This window comes from Oenanthe melanoleuca, chromosome 2, assembly GCF_029582105.1.
Source record: "Oenanthe melanoleuca isolate GR-GAL-2019-014 chromosome 2, OMel1.0, whole genome shotgun sequence".
NCBI lineage: Eukaryota > Metazoa > Chordata > Aves > Passeriformes > Muscicapidae > Oenanthe > Oenanthe melanoleuca.
The window spans coordinates 73357228-73370635 of NC_079335.1; the positions used below are offsets into that span (position 1 = coordinate 73357228).

General features: G+C 43.2%; 1 protein-coding gene across 1 annotated transcript in view; it reads right to left on the reverse strand.

Annotated features, from left to right (window-relative positions):
- MYO10 (myosin X) overlaps nt 1–13408 on the reverse strand; it is a 161165-nt gene that overhangs the window by 90433 nt on the left and 57324 nt on the right. The window lies entirely within an intron of this gene.

The following is a 13408-nucleotide window of genomic DNA, read 5'->3' on the forward strand; positions in this document are numbered from 1 at the left end:
AATTTAAATACTCGGTTGGAAAACACTTCTATATATCTTCTGTAAAACTATTACAAATATGAAAGAAGATGTACACTTCCCCAATAGTTAAACTTTTATGAATACTAATAACATCAATAAAGACTACAAAACAATTGATTCTGAATTCAGCAACCCACTTCCTGCAAATTTACACTTTGGCACTTCGGCACCTCATCCTTACAGGCATATGCCCACATTGGCAAAGCCAATGCTCCTCAGGCAATACTTGTCCCTGCTAATGGTGCAATTTCAGTGTTAAAAAGTCAAAGCATGGAATTAATGCAAATGCTTTGTGGAAATACTAATGTGGAACATCAGAAAAAACCCCAAACCCTTCTGAAATCCTTTAAAGTAATATTTATGGAGCCAACAGAAGCAGAGCCATAGCTGTCAGCCAAGCACCAGCGAGCACTGCGGGAATGCTGCTGCGGGCTGGGGGTCACGCTGTGCCCAAGGGGCCACCTCTGCAAGGAGGAGGAAATCCCTTTGAGGTTTTTCACCATAAAACCTGGTGTATGTTCCTGGCAATGGAAGACTGAACAGTGACATTGCAGGGGGCCATCCAGACAAACAGTGATGCTGTCTGTCCTGCTGAGACAAGTGAGAGAGAGGCTGAAGAAGCAAGAGGCTGAAGGCAGATCAGACCAAACACTGAAGCTCTGTACTTGGATATCCTCACAGCTGACAGAGGAGTACAGCCTGAAGACATATCTTCGTTAAAATAGTATCCTAAACATAACAAATGTTGGCACAGGCCATCACACTGTTACAGATATCACTTGTACCAGCACAAAGCACACTGAAAGAAAGGCTGGGGATGAAAGGAGATCTGGGAAAGAAATTTCTGACAGGAGCTGGGAGGCATCACAGACATCAACAGGGTATGTGAGCAAACTGTCAGAGAGCCCCAGTAAATTCAGAGCAGGTATAATCCTTGGCTGTGGGGAAAAGACTGACATGGAGAGATCAGAGCCTTACTTCACAGTGAAAAGCCACAAAGATGACAGTACAAGGATTTGTACAGGGCAGAGGGACCCTGCCAAGATGGAGAAAGCAGCCACTTGTAGGAGCATGTGATGCAGACAGAACATCTAATAGACAGAACAAATGTGAAGAACATCAACTGATAGCAAAACTTTTGGGGCTGAAAACTGCATTAGCAGTCCCAGGACTAACCACACAAAGTGTAAATGGAATTAGAGATAATTATATCTCAAAAGTTATAAACTGCTGTTCCTAGTCAGAAGAACCACAAAGGAAAACTCAAAGGTCATACTGTAGAACAAAAATACCACAAGCTGAAGGATTTGGAAATAAAAGGGATATAAGGAGAGCAAATCCTAGAAAAGTAAGCAACTTAACAGAGGCTATGTACTATCCTGGATACCGAAAAACAGACTCAGAGAGAATTAGGAAACCAAAAGGGTTTATATATGACACATATCCTGTGAGTGCATCTCGTGAACATGAAAAGGAAGCAAAACATCTCTTCTAGGAGGATAACCTCCATATTTGTGATGCCCATCCTTTGATGAGGTATGCACAGGTTAGTAGGGTAGGAAGAGCACCCTGCACATCACTCAGCACATTTATTAATGTAAAGAATTCACAGACAAACACCAAGAAAACAACATGACAAATGAGTTGCGTGTGCCAGCATTACAGAAGATGGTCTCTGAAGATTCATCCTTCCCACTCAGACTCATTATTTTCTCTTCTTCAGTTTAGTTGTTCTAGTACTTCCATCTCTGCCACACACTGCCTTCTTGTTTGGGTGGGGAAATTGTTCTGTGAGCTGATTCAGAGAGAGGACTGTGCATCACTTGGCTAGAAAACACATCAACTTCTAATAACAACTGCCACCCAAATAAGAAAGGCGGAGGAGCTCTTCTTGAAAACTGGGTAGCTACTTTTCCTTTATTTTTAATTTTTTGCCAGAACCATGCCTCAGATTTCTTAAACCCACTGTAACACTTGATCAAAATCATCTAACAAGACTGATGTCATGAGAAAGGGCTGCAGGATCACATGTACAGACTGCATCTCCTTAAAATGGGCTTTTTGCAGCCCTGCTGCCCAAGCTCTGAAAAGCCTGCTTTGTTTTATTTCATCTTGAATCACGCCTTTATTAGGATAAGGATGTGGAAAAACTGCCTTGAACTTTATCATTACTAACTAGAAGACCACGTTATGAATTATTACAGCATTTGAAATCCTCAGGAAATAGGAACCCAGAGCCACTCTGCAGGGTCAGCACAAAGAACAGGAAGACGACCAAGTTGGCTCCTGAACTTCAAGAGGAACCTGTTGGCAGAGTGCAGGAACATCCATCCTCAAGGACCCTCCCAGTATTTCTGGTAGGTCAAGTGAAATATGCAGGAAACTAGAATAAGATTTAAGACAAGCCTAAATGAGAATTCAGCAAAAACTTCTTTCCTTTCTAGATATAAACGTTTCGAGATAACAAACATGCTGAATACATGGAAAACTCTAAATTAAACTTAAAGAGACAGCATGCAAAATAGGAACTCTCAATGTTATTCTGGATGTGAAAATTAGAGATTGAGATAGGATGGACCAATGCAAAGAACAACAAAAAGAACAAGCTTAAGAAATATAAAACAAACCAGCAAATTCAGCCTAACAACAGTCAAGTGCAGTTCACTGAGAAAGGAGACCCCTGCTCTCCCTACCACAGCTTATTAGTGCTGTGATGAACATGCCAGAAAGGGATTAAAATGAAGAAGTGGCCTAAAGGGCAGGGAACCAATGCTTATCATGCACAATTAATCTGGCAAGTAGGAAAAAAAAAAAAAAAAGAGTTGCTTTTCAAGCTTTTCATTTAAGGGAAATACCACAAAACAATATAAAATTAATTTTCTTCATTGAAAAACTACCCCTAAACTCAAGATGCAATGGAAATTATGTTTTAACAAAGGATGTGATTTGTAATACAATTTATTAGCACAAGCAAAGTACCTCAAAGTAGGCTCTCAACATCAGGAGTACACATGCTTTCTCTCTTTTGGTACCATTTTGTGACCCAATGTCAAATTTTAAAAATCCCTGCTTGATTCAGATCATTAAATGGCATCAAGAGATTTCCCAACAGCTGAGTCAGGTGAGTTTAAGAGAATGCTGAACTAAGTGCTTATGTACATAAAAAAAACCCCCACAATCCCCACTTCTTGCAAAAGCTACAAGTCACACTCGGGATTTCCAGCCTGCGTGGAGCCCATACACAACTGAATCTCTCAGGGTGTTTTTCATAAGCAGGTGAGGTTTTGTTCTGGTGCTGATGACCCATACTGGATGGGAGGAATGCAGAAAGTACTCTAAAAGATTGTGATCAACAAATTGGTATTTGAATTACAGCCTTCACTATTTTAGTGAGATTCCTGTGAGATTTTTATTTAAAGGCAGAAGCAGGCTCATATGCACCTTGGAAGCCCTGACACAAGCTAGATCATACTGAAACTGCTCTCTGAAAACGTGCAAGGTCACCTACTGAAGAGTTCACATATTGCAAGATTTTAAAACAAGCCCTTCAGTGACCCACCACGTGGGCAGCAACTCTGTCAGCTGGTCACCTGCCACAGCTCTACCATTAATAACACGAGCTGAATGTGGTACTGCCTGCCTGATGCCAAGTACTGCCTGCTTGGGCATGGTTATCCAGCCCAACATGTCCCTGTTGTCAGCCTTGTTCCAATAATTCCAATAAGCTGAGAGGGTTTATCAGTAGGGGCAACACACATGGAGCAACCAACATCCCTTGGCTGCTCTTTCCTGCACAAGAGTGTTTTTATCAACCCCAGGTGCACTCTATAACTGCAGGGCCTTACAGAATATAATCCTCATATCCAAACACAAACCAGAAATATTAATGTTTTGTCACACACTCAATTTGAATTATGTTGCTCAAATCCATATAACCAGAAGGATAATGTATATGGTAATTATAAAATTCAGTAGGACAGGAAAAGTGAAAACAAAGAGCTACTGTACAGAAGTCATCTGAGAGACAGATATACAAAGTAAAAATATACAAGCAAACAACCACAATTTTTTCAGTAATTCTAGTGATACTAGAAAATCAGCTGCTACAGCATCTGGGCAGTCCACAAGCACCAGAAAGCAAAATGAATTGACCCAAAAGTTAAAGCCCCCAGCCTTCCTGTTGCTGTCCCATGGACTGCCCTATGTGAACTCTCCACAGGGCTAATCCCAATGGCTACTGTGATGTCCATGAAAACCCATGACTCAAGAGCAGCTCCAGAGGACTTGGCTCATATGTTCACAACATCAGTGCCCTCTGTTTTCTGAGGCATCTTTTTGCCTGTTGCCACTGACCCCACAGCAGAGATGAGCATAGCCCTGCAAAACACACAGGACTGTACAGAGAAACATCCACTTAAAAATATTAATTCTTTCTTCATTCTCTGCTGTTGGTCTGAACTGAGGTTCATCATTTGTGCTTCCCTCGTATTTAGAAGTTAAAAGAATGCAATAAATCTTATAAAATGTCTTTATAGATGAGTCCAAGCAGAAAAAGGAGGCCATTACAAGCTGTGGAATGCAGCATTCCAGGGAGAAAAATAAATCATGACAAGCCCAAGGATCCAGAGATTAAAAACAAAAACATAAATGTAGTATTTTACCCTTTTCTCCTGGAGAGATTTACTGTCTAATTAGATACTTAAAATACAGGACAAGGATGCTCTCTTATAAATCTAAAGTAATTTAAGATCAAATGTAAAGCACAAGAACTATTGAACTATTGACATTGTAAAATTCTACAGCTAATCATGACAAGAATGCAACACAAGTAATGTTTTGTCCAGTAATTTACTATTTTTCTGTATCATTTGACCTTAGACACCCATTGTGTTGCTCCAAAATAGTTTTTCAGACAACAAGATGTACCAGGGCCAAGGTTTGCTTTGATGTAAGGCAATTGAATCTCTATCAAAGTAACCAGAAAGCTCCACAATGAAGTTTCTCACCTATGAAACTATGGAGGAAAATGAAACAATTTTAGTTAAAACATTTATTGATGTCAGGAAAAAATTATTACTAATCTGCTATCTGTGACTTTTCTTCAAGTAGCTGTCCCATACACACATCAACTGAGAATCAGCCTATTTCCCACCTGTTTTGTAAAATTTCCCTTCTTTTGTGCTGGGAACCATTGCAATCCCTGGCTTCCCTTAACCACTAGATGTTAACCTTGATCGCTGATGGAAAATGTCTACATGACCACTTTGCACACCATTGTACCCACCCAATCAGTTGAGTAAAACACAGCCTGCAAGTTGTGGTAATCCTACATTTTATCCTCACCCTCTGCTCACTTTGGTTCCTGCCCATTTTCAGTCTTTGTTCTTTGTCCTGTCAGTCAACCCTCTTCCAAATCCTTCCTCCTAGTTCTCCCTTCTCACACTGGTTGGGGCCTGGGACACCTGTGTCAGTAGCTGCTCCCAGGTACAAGTGCTGGGATGCTGGGAGCCTGCCCTGGAGCCTTCCTCTCCCTCTCCCAGCCTCCAGCAGGGACAGCACCAGTGAGGACTTGCAGCACCTCCCCAAATGGCTTTCCTTCTACAACTTTCAGGTTCTCACACCCACACAGAATATCCCTTTCTGCTCCCAGCCTCCACAGTGAGGGGAAGCACACTGCCAGGATGGCAGCCCTGGTCAGTGCCACAGCAGAGCTCAGCAACCCACTGAATTGTGCCTCTTTGTTGTTCCTCTACATGCTGACCACTATCAACAATCTTGTCTGATCAACACTTCCTACTTAACGCCTATTCCACGAGAGGTATTTCAAGTTTAGTTTACTCTCTGAACCATTTCCATTCATAGACAAGCTCTGCCATCAAGTAAGAACAAGCTTCTAATTACAGGTTCATCACTTATGACCCTTCAATTGGGCTTCCCTACACAGACAATTAAGAAATTTAATTTGAACTAAACACATCCCTTTTGCCTAGATTACACTATTGTACGCTAAGCCTCTAGGCAGTGCATATAATTCTTACAAGGAAAAAACAAAAAGGTGCATCTTTAACTTTCTTTCCAAGTGACCTTGTACAACTTACAGCACCTGCAGGCACCACAAAGCCCATAGTTTAAGAAGCCCACTTTTAAATACTGTGACTGCAGTACTAAGAAAATGTGCAACATCCCTCACATGTCACCAGCACCTTCTTCACCATGCAAAAGTGCTCCTTGCTGTTTGTGAACAAAGAAGTGAGAATTGCAGCTGCCCAAGCTATCCCACAATGCTGGACAAGGTGAAGCAGTCCAAGGGATACAGAGGAGATGCACTCCAGCTCCCTGACAGGCAGCCAGTCAGCAGCAAGCTCTGGCCACACAGAAACCCAGGAGAAGGCTCTGACCCGCACGTCACTGCAAGATGAGACAGAGAGCAAACCCCTCCTTGTGGAAGAGAACAGAAGGTCTGGGCCCTTGTTCCCCATGGTCCAATCTCCATCTCCAATCTCCATGGGACACCCCACCAAAGGCACTCCCAAATCAGTGTTACTGCAAGGAGCAGCCAACAAACAGCTGTAATGGCAATCACTCCTTTTGCTTTCAGTACACATCACCTTAACTATCCCAAAGGACAAGGGCTGAAAACTGATGGTCCCCGCAGGAGGAAGACCAGAACCCTAAAAACTCTCACCCTCCATCCATCATTTTCCACACAATGAAAAAGCACGTCTGTGGGCAATGCCAGGCACTGAAAGCATTAGCTTTCCTCTCAACATTAGTTACTGTGCAAGTGAAACTTTTTCAAATTTGTATTTATTCTGTGATTCATAGAAATAAACAACAATGGCTATTTGCAATTGAATGAACAAAGTTGAATTTGAGTAATATGCCCCACTATCAAGAAGTGGAACAACTATGGTCAATAAGCAGCCTACAAATTATACCAGCTTTTTTGAGACACAAAGCAATTAATCTCAATAGGTCTTTTTTCTAAGAACAAAATAAAAAAGGAAAAAGCCCTGCAGATAGCTGACTGGACTGTCTCCAAGACTAGAATAGGAGCAGCCTGTGTGCAGCTCCACAGCAGTGGAATCAGAAGCAATGTTTCCATGGGAGCTGGAGCTCTAAAGGAACATTGCTCTAGAGCAAGCCTTGTCCCAAATGAAGGCTCACCAGAGAAGGTGATACTCCAGTGCTGCCCTCCGGGATTCCAAATAAAACCTGAGCAATGCCACTGTGAGCCTTTTGGCCTCATCCCTCTACATTCCTCTCAACCCAACACTTCACATGAACTGATCCTGCCTGGGCTGCCATCGTAGCCCCCAAGGGCTGTGGGTGCCAATGGTGCCCAAACTCTGTAGGAATTGTCCCACTTGAATGAACTCATGCACAGAGGGACCAGAAGCTACCTGAGGAGCTGCTGCCAGGCACAGTTTTCCATCAGGCAAGTTTCTGGCACTTATCACCACTGTATTATTGCCAAAACCAAAGAGGCTCTACCACAACACCAGCTGTAATGGATGCAAGGTTCTTGCACTAACCCAGAGCAAGCTGGTCCCCTGGGCTGGGGTGCTCCTTCCCCTGCAAGGCTGCTGCTGCTGCAGAGGGCTGGGAGGGAATTAAAAGAAAACCTAAAGAAAGGTTTTTGCATGGAAATGGATGGTCTTCACAGCAGATTTCCTTGTACTGAGACAATCTGGGGCTTAGGTTTCCTTCACCCCTCCTGCCAGGCAGCAACCAACCCCTCAGATGCAGCCAGACACCGAAGGTCTTGCTCCAGCTCATGGCTGGCTCACCTGGCTGGGTGTCAGGAGCTGGCAGACCTGCAGGAGCACCCAGCAGGCTCCAGTGCCAGGGCCACCCTCACAACAGCTGGGAGACAACCAACGTGGCCAGGAGCCAGGCTGGAGAAGAGCCAGCACCGACTGCACTTGGCTGCTGGCAGCATGATCCAGTGCACTCCCACAGCAATGCACCAGCCAGGGAGGTCTGCAAGGTCTCTCAACTCTCAACACACCTCCATCCTGAAAGACACCACCCACAGAAGCTCGAGCAGTAACCTCCCAGACCCAACTCACTCACACCTTCTTCTCCTGCAGGTCTTACACCACTGGCAACACAGCAAAGCATGCTTCTCCTCCAGGGCTTTCCAACACCAACTCCACCTCCACCTCTTGCAAAACCTCCCATATTTCCAGTCATTTTTCCTCCTTCCCCCACACCATGGCCCCTTGCCATTATGGTCCCAGTTTCCCTCCTGTGGGCTCTCCTGCCCATCACCTTCCCACAGGGAGATCTGTCCCTCTGGAACCACCCTGTCCCAGCTGTCAAGGCAAGAACTTGCCTTTCAACCCACACATGCACTTCATTTTGAATTCAAAGCATCCAGTCCCTGAAACACTGGCAGAGGTGCATCTCAGTCCAGCTGTCAGTCAACTGGTTCCCTGTCTGTTCTGCCCACACCCAAGGGAGGACCTAAATGTCACAGGAAACACAAAAGGCTTGTCAGACAACAAATTAATGCTCTACTTGAAACAGGAGTGTAAATGTTATGTGAGACGCCCTAAGTACATTGGGGCAATATAATAATATAGAGCAAGAATAGGATACTGGCAGGCATTAGTCATGAATACAGTGCTGAGGGCAAGAACACCCACTGCACTGACTATTTATAAAGCTGTTTGTGAATTAAAGACATGACAACTTGCATACTTACAGAGAAAGTCCATAAACACACAACCTCAGATTTTACATCTTCTGACAACTTCTAACTATAAACTTCTCAATTTATGTTTCCCTCAGTTATTTTTTTTTGTTAATTTCTCCAAATCTTGGCTTGAATTTTGCCATGTAAGTACTGTATGCCTCACAGTAACAATATTTGATTGTATTCAGCTTTTTAATCAAACAATCTTTTGTTCACAACAGCAGTATGCCTGCTCCTATAGGACCTGGACTTAATTTAAAGAAACACTTCTTAGATCTTGACATATTGACATATTCCCAGAGAAGCAGAATAGGCAAGAGATGGACATGAGAATGAACTGGTGGAGCTTGAATTTATCTCTCACGGATTCATTTTCAAGTTCTTTTGAACCCACCCCAGTGAAATTTAGATAAGGGTCTACTCTCATATTTGCTTGTCCAAAATAAAATAGTTTTAGGGGTTTTTTTCCTTTATATTACAAGAATAAAAAATCTAAATGAGAGTCACTACAAAGCCCTGTATGAGTTTGCAGAGATCACGGATCATAGACTATCTCAGTTGAGAGGGACCCTTAAGGATCATGGAGTCCAGCTCCCTGCTCCCTGCAGAACTACCTAAAACTAAACCATGTGACTAAGAGCACTGTCCAGATGCTCCTTGAACTCTCTCAGGCTTGGTGCCATGCCCATTTCCCTGGGAAGCTTGTTCTAGTGCCCAACCACCCTCTGAGTGAAGATTCTACCTCTGAAATCTAACCTAAACACTCTCATACACACATACACACATCATGGAATTGCCACTGAAATTTCCACTTAGGCTGTGAAAGCCTAAGTCCAAATTGAAGCATGAATTATATGTTTTAGAAGACAGCAAAAGCCCTTTGATATTTCTTTTCAAAGTTAACTTTTAATTTTTTTTTCTAAATATTACAAAATGGCATTTCTGCAGTATCCCCAATTGCCTTGTAAAGACAAAGCGACCTCTCCCCTTTAGCACACACTGCACTCCCACCCATACCCCTGGCACTACCTACTACTGCACAAGCCCAAAAACAGGAACTGGGTACAACCCTGGCATGAACATCATCCCCTCACTTGCTCTTTTCTCATCTTTAAAGGATAAGGGGGTTTTTCACTAAGCCAGCATTTACTCCCTGCTGTTCCTGCAGGTTGCCCACGGTGAGAAGTTTTGACACAGCTATACTGCTAGGAAGACAGCCAAGGGCATATTTTATCTACAGCTCAAATCAGTCCTTTAAACGAGGTAACCATCAACTCAACTTCCCTTCCCCCAAAACTTGCAGGTGTACAATGGTGACTGACACTGTGGGGAGGAGAGACAGGGAAAGAGGTGGAAAAGGGAGGAACTGGAGCCCTGAATATAGTATGCTCCTAAGAACCACAAAAACAAATATGGACATGATGAGCTATAACACACAATGGAGAATGCTCAAAGCAGAATTATAGGCAGGTGAACATGAAACATTGGGCATTTTCCCCAAACCTAAGCATATAGTACAGTTTCTACAGCAGCCTAGTCAATGAGGCTATGCCATCTCAAAGTTGACTTTTACCATGGGTGCTGATCTGTAACAATCATCAGGCTTTCAGGAAAATGATGTCTGAGGAGAAACAGCAAGGCCACTCCCTCTGTCACTACAGCCATTAATTCAGCTGAACAGCAACTGGGATTTTTTCCAGTTCTGACAGAAGGTGCCCTTAAATAACTGCAGGAGGAGGTGACCTCTTCTTACTTATGTGCCTGGTTCTGACATGCAGAGGTAATTGTAATTACACTGTAGGCAGTGACAGACCAGTGCTCAGCAGGTGTCTAAAGCTGCCTTTTAATCTATCTAAGTTAGCACTGGCTCCCACAACAGCATAGTTTCCCCTGCCTGAGAAGGCACCATAAATATCAACAAATTATTTTTTGCTAGCATGGAATCAGCGTCAAATAAAAAAAATAAGTGCATGTGGTTTATTCACACTCAGAATTAGCCACTGCCATTCATAACCACTGCCAGGGGCAGCACTGTCTTGGTGGTAGAGGCTTTAACCCTATCTCAGTCTAGGCTGGAATTGAATCTCAGCTGGCTTCACATAGCATGAGTACAGCTTCCTCCTACCACGTGTGTTGACCAGGATCCCAGCACATGTGGTCCAGAGGCACATGACAGTCCATGACCAGAACCAGCCTAGAACTAAGGAGGAAGGCATTGATCATTCACTCAGCATTCCTGCTGATCTCCCTGGGCCCCACAGTGAAGCTGCCCATAGCCTGTGGCAGTGCCAAAAGGGGTAAGAGGCCATGGCAGAAAGCCGCATGCATTAGGCATCGATTTACTGGCTTAGCCAGAGATAAAGAGAAGATCAGCCTCAGCTCTGCACCCCAGTGAACCTCTCTTCTCAGAGGCTCAGACACTGAACCTCAACAGCCTGGTCCACAGTGCTGTTTCTGTGGCTAGCAACCTGCCAGTGTCTGATTACTGCAAGGTTGGCTGCCCAAGACTGCATTAATTATATGCAGTAATCCCTCCTGAGAGGCACTGCTCTCACATGCCTTGCTAGCAGGACCATGACAAAAGATTCTGTGTCTGCAGAGGGAAGGAGCAAGGGACCTTGCCTCCCTACCAGCAGACAGCCATGGGTCACTGCAGAGGGCAGGGGGTCCCTCTGCTCCTACTGCTGCCCAGGCAACTTGGCAAGAATAGTAACTGACAGGTGAAAGGTAGGAGAAAGGGGAGGAAGAATTCTGAATTTATATACAGAAAGCAAAAAACTCAGGCCTTTCTTAATATATTAACTAATCAAGGAGATTTCAGCATTAAAAATTAACATAAACATAATCTTGAAAAAAGCACAAAACCACCTTATTTTACAGTTCTATGAAGTATATTCTGCCCTTGGAATCTTACTTTTCTCCAGGGCCAGCATGCTTAGACAACAGCAGCAGTCTCCAGCAGATGACCACTGACAGCTCCTGGAGAAGCACTGTGGGTCAGTGAGCATTGCTACTGCTCAGCCAGAATGTCACAGCAGGGCTTTGCTTCGCTCTCTTCAACCAGGAATTCCTCCTAAAAAGTTACCCAGGCCCTTTGCTAGCTGTGCCACACAGCAAAGCATAAAGCTTCAAGACTCTCAGGGCCCTCATGTTTGCATGTCATCCTCACAACAAGATGCCCACCATCATTTGAGGCTGAACTGCGCTAGAGAGCCCCAACAGTGTTCAGCAAGGAAATCTGAAACTTCCCAAACCCCGTAATGGGGACTGGCTCTCCATCCCCCCGCCCTTCCCAGCACTGTTAGCTGCAGCAAAAGGAGAGTCTGCTGCCAGGAAGAACAAAACAGGTTTGGACAAGCATGAAACCAAGCTGCACATATCTTTAGATAGCAGCCAAGGCGGTTAAGCCTTTTCCATTACAAACGTGAAACCCAGATCCACACCCCGAGAGCCCAACTGGCCCCTGTCAACCCAGATCACTCAGACCCTGTGCACCTGGAGCTGGAGGTTCCTGCAATTTCAGGAATCTGAAATTCAGTTTGATTTAAGATCAACAAAACCAGCTAAATATTGCACAATGGTTCAATCATGAAACCACAGCGCAGAGAGATGGAAGCAGGGGAGTAAAAAAAAAAAAAAAAAAAAAAAAAAAGGCAAAAAAAAAAGGCATCACATTCATTAAAAATTAAAAAAATAAACCCTATTGTACCTTGCTTTGAAAAGTTGCAGAAATAAGTGAGAGAGTATAAATGCATATTGATCCTCTAGTCCAAAATCTTCAAAAAAAAAAGTGAAAAAGAGAAATTGCTTATTTACAAGCAGCACAGTCACCTTCTAACTTGCACTGAAGTTGTACACTGCGCTCCTGGGCTGCTGCAGGAGCATTACTCAGACTGATTACAGTCAGGTACCAATTACCTAGGCTCTCTCAAATGCATACTAGTAAATTTATTTTATTATTACTCAAATAAAGCATTCATTGTTAGGAATGCAAGAGTGGACTCTTTCTTTGACTGAAACTTTTTTAGGAAAAAACCCTACCTCTTTGCTATAAAGTTTTACAGTGTCTGGTACAAAGACCTCTTGGAGTTTAAGTACAAATATGAAAATACTTCTAAATTTTAATATGTCTGTCTAGTTTGGGGAAAAACAATATTACATTCTTTTGCTTGGTAATATTACAAGGAGCCCGAACAAATATACCAGGCCCAGGGGCCCAAGAATTCACAGAACAGTTTAAAAGACCTTTTCTCCTTTCTGTCCTAAGAGTCTCTACAAGTTCCCCTTTCTTACATCCTTAGAGATAATATTGCATATGATACTGTTCATTTTCTGTTATTGTGCAGGTAAGAATCTCCTTTTATTGCACTTGGGAAAAGCTTGTGAATGTTAAGTAAAAAATCTTTATTAAAAAAAAAATATAGCAGGTTTGAATATAGGTTATCTTGGTCATATTCCTGTGGTAGGCTTCCCTGAAGAAAAAGACAAGTTCACTGCTAGAACTTGGTGAGGAGACAGGAACACTAACTGTTCATTGCAGGGCATGAAACTAGAGATACAGGCAGATGGAGTGGTTGAGAAATGCAATACTTTTCAAAGCCATGTCATAAGTCTTATTGCATGGCACAGATCTTGCTTTATGTGTGAGAAAGTGCACTATATACAGATAAAGGAAAGAAGTTGCTC